The sequence below is a fragment of the Panthera uncia genome, chromosome C2 (genome assembly GCF_023721935.1).
Source record: "Panthera uncia isolate 11264 chromosome C2, Puncia_PCG_1.0, whole genome shotgun sequence".
Taxonomy (NCBI): Eukaryota; Metazoa; Chordata; class Mammalia; order Carnivora; family Felidae; genus Panthera; species Panthera uncia.
In genome coordinates this window covers 71,747,263-71,761,824 of record NC_064810.1, presented here as the reverse complement: position 1 = coordinate 71,761,824, position 14,562 = coordinate 71,747,263, and the positions used below count along the sequence as shown (strand labels likewise).

General features: G+C 38.0%; 1 pseudogene; it reads left to right on the top strand.

Moving 5' to 3' along the window:
• The first annotated feature begins 10,882 nt into the window (after positions 1 to 10,882).
• Positions 10,883 to 11,285, top strand: LOC125921062 (40S ribosomal protein S20-like; annotated as a pseudogene).
• The last annotated feature ends 3,277 nt before the right edge of the window (positions 11,286 to 14,562 follow it).

Below are 14,562 nucleotides of genomic sequence, written 5' to 3'. Positions count from 1 at the left end.
TTAAAATGTGGCTTTAAAAAAATTTTTTTTTTTTTTTTTTTTTGAGGGACAGAGTGTGAGTAGAGGAGGGGCAGAGAGAGAGGGAAACACAGAATCTGAAGCAGGCTTCAGGCTCTGAGCTGTCAGCACAGAGCCCGACACGGGGCTCAAACCCACAAAGCAGGAGATCATGACCTGAGCCAAAGTCGGACAGTTAACTCACTGAGCCACCCAGGGGCCCCAAAACTGTTTATTTTGAGAGAGTGTGTGTGTGTGCAAGCGGGGAAGGGACAGAGAGAAAGGGAGACAGACAGAGAACCTGAAGCAGGCTCCTGACAAACCATGAGATCATGACCTGAGCAGAAGTCAGAAGCTTAACCGACTGAGCCACTCCAGTGCCCCTAAAGAAAAAACATTTTAAACAGAAAAACTAAATACACATTATATATATATAAAGTCTTGTAGAATTCAGGCAATAAATGAAATTAGCCACCTCCAAAGTACTGAATAATATAAGGTGCTTAAATGTAAAGGGTGTAATAAGTACACTGAAGGGCTTTACTGCCCATTGTTCTTTCCTTTAGGGGACCAGCCCTCCCTCTTCCCATGATTTTTCTTGGCTCATGTAATCCTGGTGAGGAGGGAAGATCCAGGTCTGCTCAGAGTCCCCATCTGCCATCACTGTCCCCACCCACTCTTAGCAACTGTTCTAAGAATGAACAGCACAAGACCCAGACCAGGACAAATCAGAGTCCTCCTTGGGGTTTTTGCCAAACTGCAGGAGAAAGATGCTCTCTCTCTGGTATATCAGGTCTCTACAGATGATGTCGACAAGGTACCAGTAGCCAACTCTGTCTATCACCAGGTGGAGAGAAGGAAGCCAACACAGAGAGAAGCAGAGTCAAAAGGTAGAGTCAGAGCCCTGCTGAGAATTCACGCATATCTAAAGTCAGATCTACCTCTGAACTTAAGTTATGTGAGCCATAAATTTCTACTCTGCTTAACAATATAGTTTCTGTCACTTGCACCAAAAACTCTCAATATACACATTTTCTATGAAAGACACTCCGATTTTCTAAAATCTGTAATAGCTTGCATCTATACAACATTCCTTATACAATGCTTCAAGAATTTAAAAATTCAATACAGATGTCATAGGATGGATAAGGATGAAAGTTAGAAATCAATTGTCAGCTTAGCTGATTAAACCAAGGCACAAACTTTGTCAGTATTGTTGGTAACCCATGTTTTCAGATCTACAGAGGACCTCATGTTAGTATTGGAGGCACCTTAAGAATGACCGGTGTCATATCAAGCTTTCATTGTACTTGTTACTTTTCAGATAAAGTGATTTCAACCTCAGTAAAAACTAATACATGTAGTACCATGGCGATGCTATTTTTGCATTTTTGTGTAGTAATACAAAGGCAACATCTGTTTTCAATAGTGTAATGTGATTCCATACCCACAAATTCATGCTATTTTATATTTTTATAATTTTCCCCTTACTCTCACAATATTTAGAAAAACCTTATTTTTGTGGTTTGACTGGAAGAAATCAGAGTAATGTGTAATTGAAGCAAACCAAATTAAGAACAAAGCTGTTCTAAAACCCAGCTGCCAACCAGCTACTCAGTCACCTACCTTAATTTTTGTTCCCTTGGAATTGGATAGCAGCCAAAAACAAATTCTCCTCATAACTGGATTAAGATGCGTAACAAAATGCTGTTAAACAAGTCTTCTCATATTAGTGAATTGCTTGAAAAGAAAGAGGCAGGTGAAAAATCAATAGGGGTTTATAAAAACTTGGCAGAGATGTTTATCATTTGGGTCATGCAGGAAATTATCCTGATAAATAAGCTCACTGAAAAAGTCCTGATTGTAAAGCATAGCATATTGTACCACCATTTAAAAGTAAACATGTTTTTGTTTTTATTTTTAACCTAAGTCCAGGCACCCAGTGCCTTCAAGAAGCTATTTTTGCCAATGGTACAGTGTTCTGACACATTTTCCATAAGTAAAATTGACACATTTGCTGAAATTAACATTTTTATCTCCAAGGACCCACACGTCACTGAAAAATATAAAATATCATTGTGTTTTTCTGCTAACCGGGATTTGGAAGCAGCTGTTCAAGCCAAACCTACTCTAGTCCTCTGAGAGAGGAACTATGTTATCACTAATTCCTATCTCCTTTGAATATTGTAAGGCCTTAGACAGGGTGGATAAACTCAGATCAAACTAAACTGAATGGATGTGTCTGTAGTAGCCTAAATCACATCTGTTGGAATCTGCATATAGATAATACCTTGGCATCCAGCAAGTTTGTTTGGTGCCCAGATCTAAAGAAGAAGAGCAACACAGCTGTGATGTTTCCTTATATCCAGTAAAGAAACAGGTCCAAGCCACTGGAATCTTTCTTCTTGGTCCCTTCACCCACATCCATCTATAAACTGACACTAGGGCTCTCTTTTAGGTTCCCGGACCCAACTGCCATCACGTGGAGATGGGAGGCTTCCCCACGTATCCAGTCAATGCACCTGACATCATCTCAGTGTCTTACAATTCAACTAAATTCTGACACTATCTACCCAGAGACAGTATCAGATACCATAGGTTAAGGGTTAGTCCTTCAAGACTGCTCCCTACCCCCCCACCCCACTTCAGACACCAGTCACAAGCCCCACACAGTTACCCATGCTTCTGACCAACAGCTACAGATTGTAGAAGTTCCAGCCTCCTCCTAGACCAGATTAATTTGCTACAGCAGTTCATAGAACTCAGGGAAACACTTACCTTTACCAGTTTGTAAAAGGATAGGATAAAGTATATGAATCAATAGCCAGATGAAAATGTACATGGGGCAAGGCATGGGGAAAAGGCATGGCACTTCCATGCCCTTTACAGGTGTACCATTCCCTCCACACCGCCACGTGTTCACCAACATGGAAGCTCTCCAACCCCTGTCCTTTTGGGTTTTTATGGAGGCTTCTTTGAATAGGCATGACTGATGAGGTCATTAGCCATTGGCTGATTCAGCTTCCAGCTCTGCCTTCCCCTATTGCGGGGAGTGTGGGGGGGCATGGCTGAAAGCCCCAACCCTCTAATTATATGGTTGGTCCTCCTGGCAACTAGGCTCACACTCAGGTGTGGCCCCAAAATCACCTTTATTAAGACACCCATTTCACCTTTATGTCTCGGAAGCATTTTCAGAACAGTGGATGAAGACCAAGTATGTCTGAGAAATATATTTTGGTCAAATGACCACATATATATTTATTATAAGTCATTATATCACAGGCTCTATCATTAGCGATTACAATCACATACTAATGCTTCACTAGTCAATACACGTCAAGACTCAAGAATAAAACATTTGTCATGCACCTTGCTATGTGTTAGGAGATATAAGACAGACATGATTAGTTCAAGAAAACAGAAGACAGGTACACAAATAATTGTAACACAGATAAGAACATCATGGGAGAAATAAGCATAATGTAATAGGAGTTCAAAGGGGGGGGGGGAATCACATGGTAAAAAGCTAATGAAAGAGGTGAAACGACCCAAAAGACAGAAAAGATCAGAATGATATAGGGTGGACAGAGAAAAGTAAAAGGAGGTAAGAAAGAAAGTTATGTTAGAGAAAAAAGAGCTGTCAGCCTCACCCAAATCCAGGAGATATACAGAGAGTAGAGGGAAACACACCTGGGAAGGTAGGCCAGGATCAGAGCATAAAGGACCTACGGACACTGAGTTTCAATTTTACCCTGCAGGCTGTAGGGAGCCCAGGGTCTCTAAACTGGGAATGTTTTAATGTATGATTACATCCGTTTTAAAAGCAAATTAACATCCAGGAATAGAATGTAGATTAGCAAGAGTGACAGAAGAGGACTGAAGGCAGGAGACCAGCTGGAAGGTGGGTAAGAAAGGATGAGAACAGTTACAGAAAAGTTACAGAGAAGCTAGTAAAGGAAAGATACTTCAATACTTTGAAGAGAATATTGACAGAATCTAGTAACTTAGAAGATGCAAGGATGAGGGCAACAAAGGGCATCAAAGATGACTTTGCATAGCATGAGTGACAGGAAGACACTGCTCCACAATTATGATGATGTTTAGTAGGGAAATTTTATGAACTGAGTTTAAATGAAAGAATGCAAACTTAAATTTTTTTTTCCAGACACCCCTTTTGAAAAATTTTGCATTAACTGCGGAGTTCCAAAATTAGCTCTGAGCTGTCTAGCTCTGTGCTCAAGTGCTTTGTTTTGGGGAGTCAGAATATCCCCTTTCTCTAAGACCTGCCACTTTTACTGTCCAAGTTCCATTAAAAAAATAGGTGGCAATTTTAAATGTTTTTCTCAATAACCTATTCCCCCCGCTGCCTTCAGTAGATATTTTAATTTTTTTATTATAACTAAATTCTGGCTGCAATACATTTTAATAAGATGGGTGTTAAAAAGTTTGGGGTTCTAACTTTATACTAAAGTCTCTGATTTTGAAAACATATTTTTTAGTTGTTGTGCCATCTGTTTAGAGACTAATTAATGGTCTAAAAATAGATGATCTTTTGAAGACAAATGATATGAAAATAATAGGAAATATTAATGTAACTTTCATAAGCCTACACTACAGAAAACAATGGTGTGCTTCAGGCATTGCTTTAAAAGAAAAGGCTGAGAAGATGCCACAATGAGATGTGTGCATTACAACATGCACAGATAAGAAGGTAGCTACTTCAAAGAACTGTAAGGCAGTTACTGATTAGGAATTTTCATAGGTCTCTGTTCAAACTGTTATTGCTGGTGATTAGTTTTTAAACTTTATCTAGTAACTTGTACATTTACACCTATATACCTTCTCTTCCCATCTTTTAAGTCTACATTAATTTCTAAGATGCAATTATAAACATACAAATCTCTATTCTACCTTGCCTACTGTTCTACCTCCAACTTCCCTTTCACAACTAAACTTCTTGGAACAAGCCACCCACACATGCAGTCTCTGCGTCCACACCTTCCACTCACTCCTGAGCCCCCTTCCACCTTCACAAGCCCAATTAAGTCAATTCTTACCAAGATCACCAGGATCTAGGCGACTCTTAATCTAATGACGATTTTGTCATGTTAGCCCTCTTGCTCTGGGGACTGAATGAGTGAATTCTATACTCAGCAGAGTGTCTGAAATGTTCAAGACCTCTTCCAAATGTATCTTTTATTGCTGTAGCCACACCTTATATAGGTAAATAGGACAAATGGATCTTTTCATTATTTAAAATAATTGAAAAGCCATCACACTTTTACTCGTATTTAAAGAATGAAACCAGGAAAAGTAAAAGAATAAGGTAAAGTATGCTCTTCCACTTTAAGTCTTCAGAAGAATCTCATCAATATGTTTGGGCAGAAGAGAAGGTTAAGTGCTCAAAGTATTTAAAGTCTGGTTCTCAAAATTCATAGAACTTTTAAAACTCATGTTCTAGTTGGACCACAGAACTCAGCAACTGGTATTTTTTCAAAAGTGAAAAGACCTTCTGAAACAGGTAGGGCTGGGCACAGTTCAAGGAGTATCATATTACAGTAATAACCCATTTACCCTACTGTTTAATTTTTGGCAATTACAGCCAGAAACAAAGACAATAAGCTAGAAATGAAAAGCCTCTTGGCATCAGGGAGAACAGTCATAAAGCCCACACACCCAGAAGCTGGTAAATTCACATATTTTACTTTTGAAAAAGACCAGCATGTCAGTCTTGGGAAAATTCCCTTTAATGGGCCCTTGAGGGCAAGACTTTCAGACAATACAAATAGTCACTGCTTATAAAAACAAACTGGAGTCAATAAGTAAAGATTAATTCTGGGGTCCTTGGTTTGTGAACACTGTGCAGGAGACTGGCACAGGAAGATTCGAAGAGGTAAGTGGGGACCAGTATATGCAAAGAAAGTGGTAGAGAGCTCACTGAAGGGCTTTTTTAGGTAGGGCAGCAATGCTTGCTGTTATAGGAAATGGATTGGAAAGGGATAGAATGAAAGTGGGGAAAACAGGAAGTTGACACTGAGTATAGGCAAATGATGATGGAGCTTGACTAGGATACCACAGTAGGGATTGGAGAAGGAAAGAGATTTAAGATACATCATGGAGTCGTCAAAAATGTTTACTTAAGGGACTGGTTTTATATATTTAAGAGAATTAAAATCAACACTGAGAAATGACATAGTATAAGAATGCTTAGAGTGGGGAATAGTGTAATTAACAATAGTTGGAGGACACATAAAGAACTCAATTTTGGACATAATGTTTAATGTGGGAAACATCTTATGTAAACAATAGACATTCTGAACTCTGTTCTAGTTCTTGTATCTTATGTTTTGATTTTGGTCACAGCAATTGCATATATTTTTTCTAAGAATCATCTTTTATTTATTTATTTTTATACACATTGTTCAGCAAATTCCTAGGCATATAATTAGTGCTTAATAAATGTTTAATAATGTTCTCAAAAATAAACATCTTTCTCCCTCAACTTTATATTCATCAGTGTGTTCTCATCCAAACCATAAAATTCTAGATAACTCTAGTCTAGGTCTACAGACAATGCTTGAAGCTTAGAATAACAGAGTATACTATTCTGGGCCCAATTCACTTTGCAATCTGGCCAATTTGGCCCCTAGGGCTATTTGTAAAATCCCTAGATTAGATTCTATACTTTGTGATTTACCATGAAAAATTCAAGACATTCCCAATAGGTTAGTGGAGAATAATCTGCTTCTCAAAGTTAGCACAGGATCAGAGCACACTTGTTGATAGTTTCAAGCTAGAGTAGGATTCTCATAACTGTGGTCTTGACCCAGACCTTCTCACATTCCCCTACCCCCAATAAACTGATTTAGGGATTACTAAAATGGCTTAATTACCAACAACCCATATCTGCTTCAAGTTCAAATTCTGAAATCCAACATTTTGGAACAGACTTTGTTAAAAAAAAAAATCACTTGACATTTCTGATTTCTGTGGGATCTCTCTTGCTTAGTAACAATTTTGTGGTAGGTGACTAAAGAGACTGTACTTTGGTTTTCAGGAAAACTGAATAAAAAATCTGTTAAATAGCAAAGTCTTGCTAATTATAATCAGCCCAGCCTTCCCTACCAGAAAAGCCTCCTCAGTATGGCTAGAGAGGGTGAGTGCATTGCTTACTCCTTCCATCTCCCCACAAAGCAGTAGTTTCTGCTCTGCATGTACACATAAATTTAAAAAGCTTTAAAGACAGGGAAACTCTTATGGCCATAGCTCCCAATTAGCTTGGCATGGTGCCATACAATAAAGTGCTTGTTTACTTTTCAATTGGGTATCTCTTTTACATAGAAAGTAAAAAGAAAATACAGTTGGCCCTTAAACAACAGTTTGAACTGCATGGGTCCACTTACATGCAAATTTTTTTGGACAAATCCATTATAGTATTATAAATGTACTTTCTCTTTCTTAGAATTTTCTTAAAAACATTTTCTTTTCTCTGCTTTATTGTAAAAATACAGTATATTATGCACATAACATACAAAATATGTGCTAATCAATTGTTTATATTATTGGTAGGTTTCAGGTCAACAGTAGACTACCAGTAGTTAAGTTTGGGGGCAATCAGAAGTTATACATGAATTTTCAACTGTGTGGTGAGTCAATACCCCTAACCATTGCGTTATTCAAGGGTCAACTGTATACTGTCTTTTAAGTAATTGCTTATGTAAGAGATACTTTCAGATACTAGGGAGTATAACTAAACAAGAATATTTCTTCTTCCTATGTTTGTTAGTTCTATTACTGGTAAGACATTTTCTTAGAACAAGTCATACTGCAAAGCTGCTTATAATCCCTTTTTGCTTTTAAAAAGTGAACTCAAATGATATTAAAAAAGATCAGCCTGCAAAACCCTCTTCTATTTCTAGTCAAACACTCTATTAACAATCCAAAAAGAATGGAACAAAAATTTATAGAAGTTCTCTTCCATTCCAATAATCCTATTGGTAATAGAACTGAAATGCTGAACACTCACTTGGCATACTTACTGGAAAACACTTCAGGTTGGGCAGTTGAGATAAAATCATGACTAAACACTTGCCAAATCCACCCTCACTTACCTACTTTCAGCATTACCTCCCCCAAATAATTCCTCAAATAAAAAACTAGATGAGTCAACCCCCCCCCAACCAAAACCCCCAAAAACCCTCTGCTGGGGTAGCTAACCAAGGCTTGGGGGTGTGAGCCACAGACCAGAGACAATTGCTATCTGTTCTTTTATTTTCCTAATGTGGAGCAGATGTGTTCTTGTCAACCAGTTATACAAGAGCTGATGGGGAGAAATGGCATTTTAGAAAATTGCTTAGAGCAGCAAGTCTTTGAGCAATAGTCCCATCAATACTAAACCAGAGCACAAAACAGCTCCTGCCCTGTGGCCACATCTGGTAGGCAGCCTTGGTTGGGACCAGCATTGACCAACAGTGCACCCACAGTAGTCATGGCCCAGCCACAACGGGAGGGCACATGCAGCTCACAAAGGGAATATTCTAGGAGCTCTTGATTCTAGTTACCAGGTGATTGTGCTTCTGGGCCCCACAGGACTCCTTCTACATAAGGCCACTCCTTGAAAACCAGCATATATCACTGATTTACCTAATACATATAAACAAATGCAGAAAGGTGGGCAAAATAGGAACACAGAGGAGTATGTTCCTAAATAAAAGAATAAGACAAAACTTCAGAAAAAGAACTACAGTGGAGATAAGCAATCTATCTGATAAAGAGTTAAAAGTAAAGTTCACAAAGATGCTCACCGAACTGGGGAGAAGAATAGATGAGCACAGTGAGAACTTCAAAGAAGAGATAGAAAATAAAAAAAAGAACCAATCAGGTGCACCTGGGTGGTTCAGCTGGCTAAGCATCTGACTCTTCTGACTCTTGATTTTGGCTCAGGTCATGATCTCACAGTTCAGGAAATCGAGCCCCACTGTCAGCACAGAGCCTGCCTAGGATTCTCTCTCTCTGTCTCTCTCTCTCTCTCTGCCCCTCCTCCACTCACACTCTCTCTCAAAATAAATAAACTTAAAAAAAAAAAAAAAAAAGGAACCAATCAGAGCTGAATAATATAAAAACTGAAATGAAAAATATACCAGAGGGAATCAACAGCAGCTTAGAGGTGCAGAAGAAAAGATCAGTGATCTGGAAGGCAGGATACTGGAAATCACCCAAACTGAACAATAAAAAAAAAAATTTTTTTTCAACATGAGTATAGACCTCTGGGCTAACATCAATCATACTAACATTCCCATTATAGGAGTCCCAGAAGAAGAGAAAGGGGCAGAAAACTTATTTGAAGAATTAATAGCTAAAAACTCCCATAACCTGGGGGAAGGAAAGACATCCTGGTCCAGGATACACAGACAGCCCCAAACAAGATAAACCTAAAGAGGTCCACACAAAGACACAAACTCATTACAATGTCAAAAATTAAAGAAAGAATATTAAAAACAGCAAGAGAAAAGTGACTAGTTATGTATGAGGGAAACCTGTAAGACCATCATCTGATTTTTCATCAGGAACTTTGCAGGCCAGGAGGAGATGGCATGATATGCACTGCAACCAAGAATACGATACTTGGCAAGGTTATCATTGAGAATTGAAGAAAAGATGGAGTTGCCCCAACAAACAAAAGTTAAAGAAGTTCATCACCTCCAAATTGCTCTCACAAGAAATGTTGAAGGGACTTACTTAAACAGAAAAGGTCATAACTAGAAGGAAATTATGAAAGAAAGAAAAAATCTCACTGGTTAAAGCAAACAAAGGGTAGTGGAGCAACCACTTACAAAGCTAGTATAAATATTAAAAGACAAAAGTAGTTAAGATCGACTATATCCACAATAATTAGGTAAGGAACACACAAGATAAAGCGTATAAAATATGACATCAAATACATACGACCTGAGTGGGGAGGAGTAAAAATGTAGTGTTTTAGAATCTGTTCAAACTTGAGTGACCACCAACCTAAAATAGACTGCGACATGCACAGGGTGTTCTATATGAACCTCGTGGTAACCACAAACCAAAAACCTGTAATATATACACACAAAATAAAGAGAAAGGAATCCAAAAATAATACTGAAAGTTATCAAGCCATAAGGGAAGAGAGCAAGAAGACGGGAAGAGGGAAGAACTACAAAAGCTACCAAAGCACAGTTTAAAAAAACGGCAATAAAAGTATATACCTATCGATAATTACTTTAAATTTTTAATGTTTATTTTTGAGAGAGACAGAGCACGAGTGGGGGAGGAGCAGACAGAGAGGGAGACACAGAATCCGAAACAGGCTCCAGGCTCTGAGCTGTCAGCACAGAGCCTGATGTGGGGCTTGAACTCACAAACCGCGAGATCATTACCTGAGCCGAAGCCAGACGCTCAACAGACTGAGCCACCCAGGTACCTCCGATAATTACTTTAAACATAAGTGGACATGAGATGCCAGCTCAAGTCTATTCTCCATTTCCTCCACTGGCAAAACACATCCAATCTCATGTATTTCTCTGGTGTATAACTTGATGTTCAACAACTCTGTGCAACATGTCAGCAACTTGGAACAAAATCAACAAGTGATTTTGTCAGTGATGTGGTGCACTATGCCTAGAAAATGGCCTCTCTACTCGCTGGCCCATTTCCCAACACTCAGTGGATGTTAGCATTTTTGGTAGAAAGTAAGAGACCCTAATTCCAGCCAGCTCGTGAAAAATGGTAGCTATAAAATCAATTAAAAAAAATAAAAAACAGCTCTCTTTGAGGAAGACGCGGTCACAGCCACAGCAGAGCTTTGGAGGCCCCACTCCTGCCCGACTCACCGCTGTTTGCTCTTGCCAAGAACAAGTCGGTCAGGAAGCCGCGCCACAGCCATGGCTTTTAAAGACACCGGAAAGACACCCATGGAACCGGAGGTGGCGACTCACCAAATTAGAATTACTCTAACCAGCCACAAAGTAAAATCTTTAGAGAAGGTATGTGCTGACTTGATCAGAGGCGCCAAGAAAAAGAATCTCAAAGTGAAAGGACCAGTTCAGATGCCCACCAAGACTCTGAGAATCACTACAAGAAAAATTCCTTGTGGTGAAGGTTCTAAGACTTGATCGTTGACTTCTAATATCGTTTTCAGACGAAGATCCACACACGACTCATTGATTTGCACAGTCCTTCTGAGATTATTAAACAGATTACTTCCATCAGTACTGAGCCAGGAGTTGAGGTGGAAGTCACCACTGCAGATGCTTAAATCAGCCTTTTAATAAATTATCAGTTAAATAAATAACCAAACATAAAAAATAAAAAAACATAGGGTGACTGAATGAATAAAAAAACCAGGGGCACCTGGGTGGCTTAGTGGGTTAAGCGCCAAACTTTGGCTCAGGTCATGATCTTACAGTTTGTGGGTTTGAGCCCTGCTCCAGGTTCAGAGCCTGGAGCCTGCTTCGGTTTCTGTGTCTCCCTCTCTCTCTGCCCCTCCCCATGCTCTGTCTCTCTCAAAAATAAATAAACATTAAAAAAAAAAGAAAAAAGAAAAAAAAAAAAAAACAGACCTATCTGTATGTTGTCTACAAGAGAGTCACTTCAGACCTAAAGAAACATATAGACTTAAAATGAAGGGACAGAAAAAGATGTACATTACATACAAATGGAAATAAAAATAAAGCTGGGATAGCAATATTCTTATCAGACAAAATAGACTTTAAAACAAAGACCATCACAAGAGACAAAGAAGGGCATTACATAATGATCAACCCAATGAGAGAATATAACAATTATAAGTATTGGTGCACCCAACACAGGAGCACCTAAATATATAAAGCAAATATTAACAGACATACAGGAAGAAACTGACAGTAAACAATAATGGGGGACTTTAACACCCCACCTACATTAGTGGATAGATTACGCAGACAGAAAATCAATAAAGAAACAGTAGTCTTGAATGACACATTAGACCAGATGAACTTAACAGATAATATACAGAACATTCCATCCCAGAATATACATTCACGTACAGATGGAACATTCTCCAGAATAGATCGCATGAGGCCACAAAACAAATATCAATAAATTTCAGAAGATGTAAATCATATCAATCATCTCTTCTAACCACAACAGTATGAAACTAGAAATCAACTGCAGGAACAAAAAATGGAAAAAATAAAACTTATGGAGACTAAACTACATGTTATTTAAAAATATATATATATTTTAATGTTTATTTATTTTTGAGAAAGAGAGACAGAGTATGAGTGGGGGAGGGGCAGATAGAGAGGCAGACACCAAATCCGAAGCAGGCTCCAGGCTCAAAGCTGTCAGCGCAGAGCCTGATGCGGGGCTCAAACTCACAGACTGCAAGATCATGACCTGAGATGAAGATGGACGTTTAACTGACTGAGCCACACAGGCACCCCACAACATGCTATTAAACAACCAATGGGTCAATGAAGAAATCAAAGAGGAAATAAAAAAATAACTTGAGACAAATAAGAATAGAAACACAGCATTCCAAAATCTGTGGGATGTAGCAAAAGCAGTTCTAAGAGGGAAGTTCATAGCTATACAGACCTACCTCAGGAAATAAGAAAAATAAACAATGTAAGCTAATACCTAAAGGAATCAGAAAAAGAACAAAGCCCAAAGTTAGTAGAAGGAAGTAAATAATAAAGAACAGGGAAGAAATAAATGAAAGAGAGACTTAAAAGGCAATAGAAAAGATCAGTGAAAATAAAGAGCTGGTTCTCTGAAACAACAAATAAAATTGATAAACCTTTAGCCAGACTCATCAAGAAAAAGAGCTCAAAGTCAAAAATGAAAGTTACAATCAACACCACAGAAATACAAAAGATTATGAGAGACTTCTACAGGAGTGGCTGGGTGGCTTTTTGGTTAAGCATCTGACTTCGGCTCAGGTCACAATCTCATGGTTTGTGGGTTCGAGCCCTGCATCAGGCTCTGTGCTGACTGCTCAGAGCCTGGAGCCTGCTTCAGATTCTGTGTCTCCTTCTGTCTCTGCCCCTCCCCCTCTCATGCTGTCTCTCTCAAAAATAAACATAAAAAAATTTTTTTTGATACTACAATTACATTATCAATAAATTGAACAACCTAGAAGAAACAGATAAATTTCTAGAAACATACAATTTTCCAAGAATGAATCATGAAGGAATAGAAAATATGAACTGATTATTAGCAATGAAATTTAGTCAGTAATAAAAAAAAAAACTCCTAAGATGGCTTCACAGGTGAATTCTAACAAACATTTAAAGAAGAATTAATAATATCTATCCTTCTCCCACTATTCTAAAATACTGAAGAGGAAGGAACACTTTCAAACTTGTTCTATGACATGAGCATTGCCCTGATACCAAAACTAGATAGATACTACTAAAAGGAAAAAGGCAACCCAATATCCCTGATGAATACTGATGCAAAAAAAAAAAAAAAAAAACTTCAACAAAATATCAGCAAACGAAATTCAACAATACATTAGAAGGTTCATACACCATGACCAAATGGGATTTATTTCAGGGATGCAAGGATGGTTTAATATCTGCAAATCAATGTGATACAACACATTAACAAAATGAAGAATGTATATATCATGTGATCATCTCAATAGATACAGAAAAAGCATTTGACAAAATTCAACATCCACTTATGATAAAAACTCAAAAAAAATACATAGAGAAGGAACAAACCTCAATAAAGGCCATATATGACAAATCCACAGTTAACATCACACTCAACAGAAAAAGCTGAAAGCCTTTCCTCTAAAATAAAGAGCAAGACAAGGATGCCTACTCCTACCACTTTTATTCAACACAGTACTAGCAGCCCTAGCCACAGCAATCAGACAAAAAAAAAAAAAAAAAAAGATAAAAAGTATCCAAGTTGGTAAGGAAGAAGTAAAACTCACAACTGTAGAGGACATGACACTACATACAGAAAACCCTAAAGACTCCACACAACAAAAATATCAGAATAAATGAATTCAGTAGTTTCAAAATACAAAATATACACAGAAATGCTGTGTTTTAATACACTATTAACAAACCAACAGTAAGAGAAACTAAGAAAACAATTCCATTTACAGTTCCATCAAGAAGAATACATAGAAATAAATTTAACCAAGGAGGTGAAAGACCTGTACTCTGAAAACTGTAAGATGCTGATAAAAGAAACTGAAGGCTCTATTATTTGTAACAGAAGATATACCAATGAAGAGAAAGATATACCACGCTCATGGACTGGAATAATCAGTATCATTAAAATGTCCATATTACCCAAAGCAATCTACAAATTCAAAATGCAATCCCTATCAAAATATCAGTAGCAATTTTCACAGAACTAGAACAAAGAATCCTAAAATTTGTATGAAACCACAAAAGACCCCAAATAGCCAAAATAATCTTGAGAAAGAAGACAAAGCTAGAGGCATCACACTTCCAGATTTCTAACTATACTACTATAGTAATCAAAGCTATAGTAATCAAAACAGTATGGAACTGGCACACACACAAAAATAGTGGC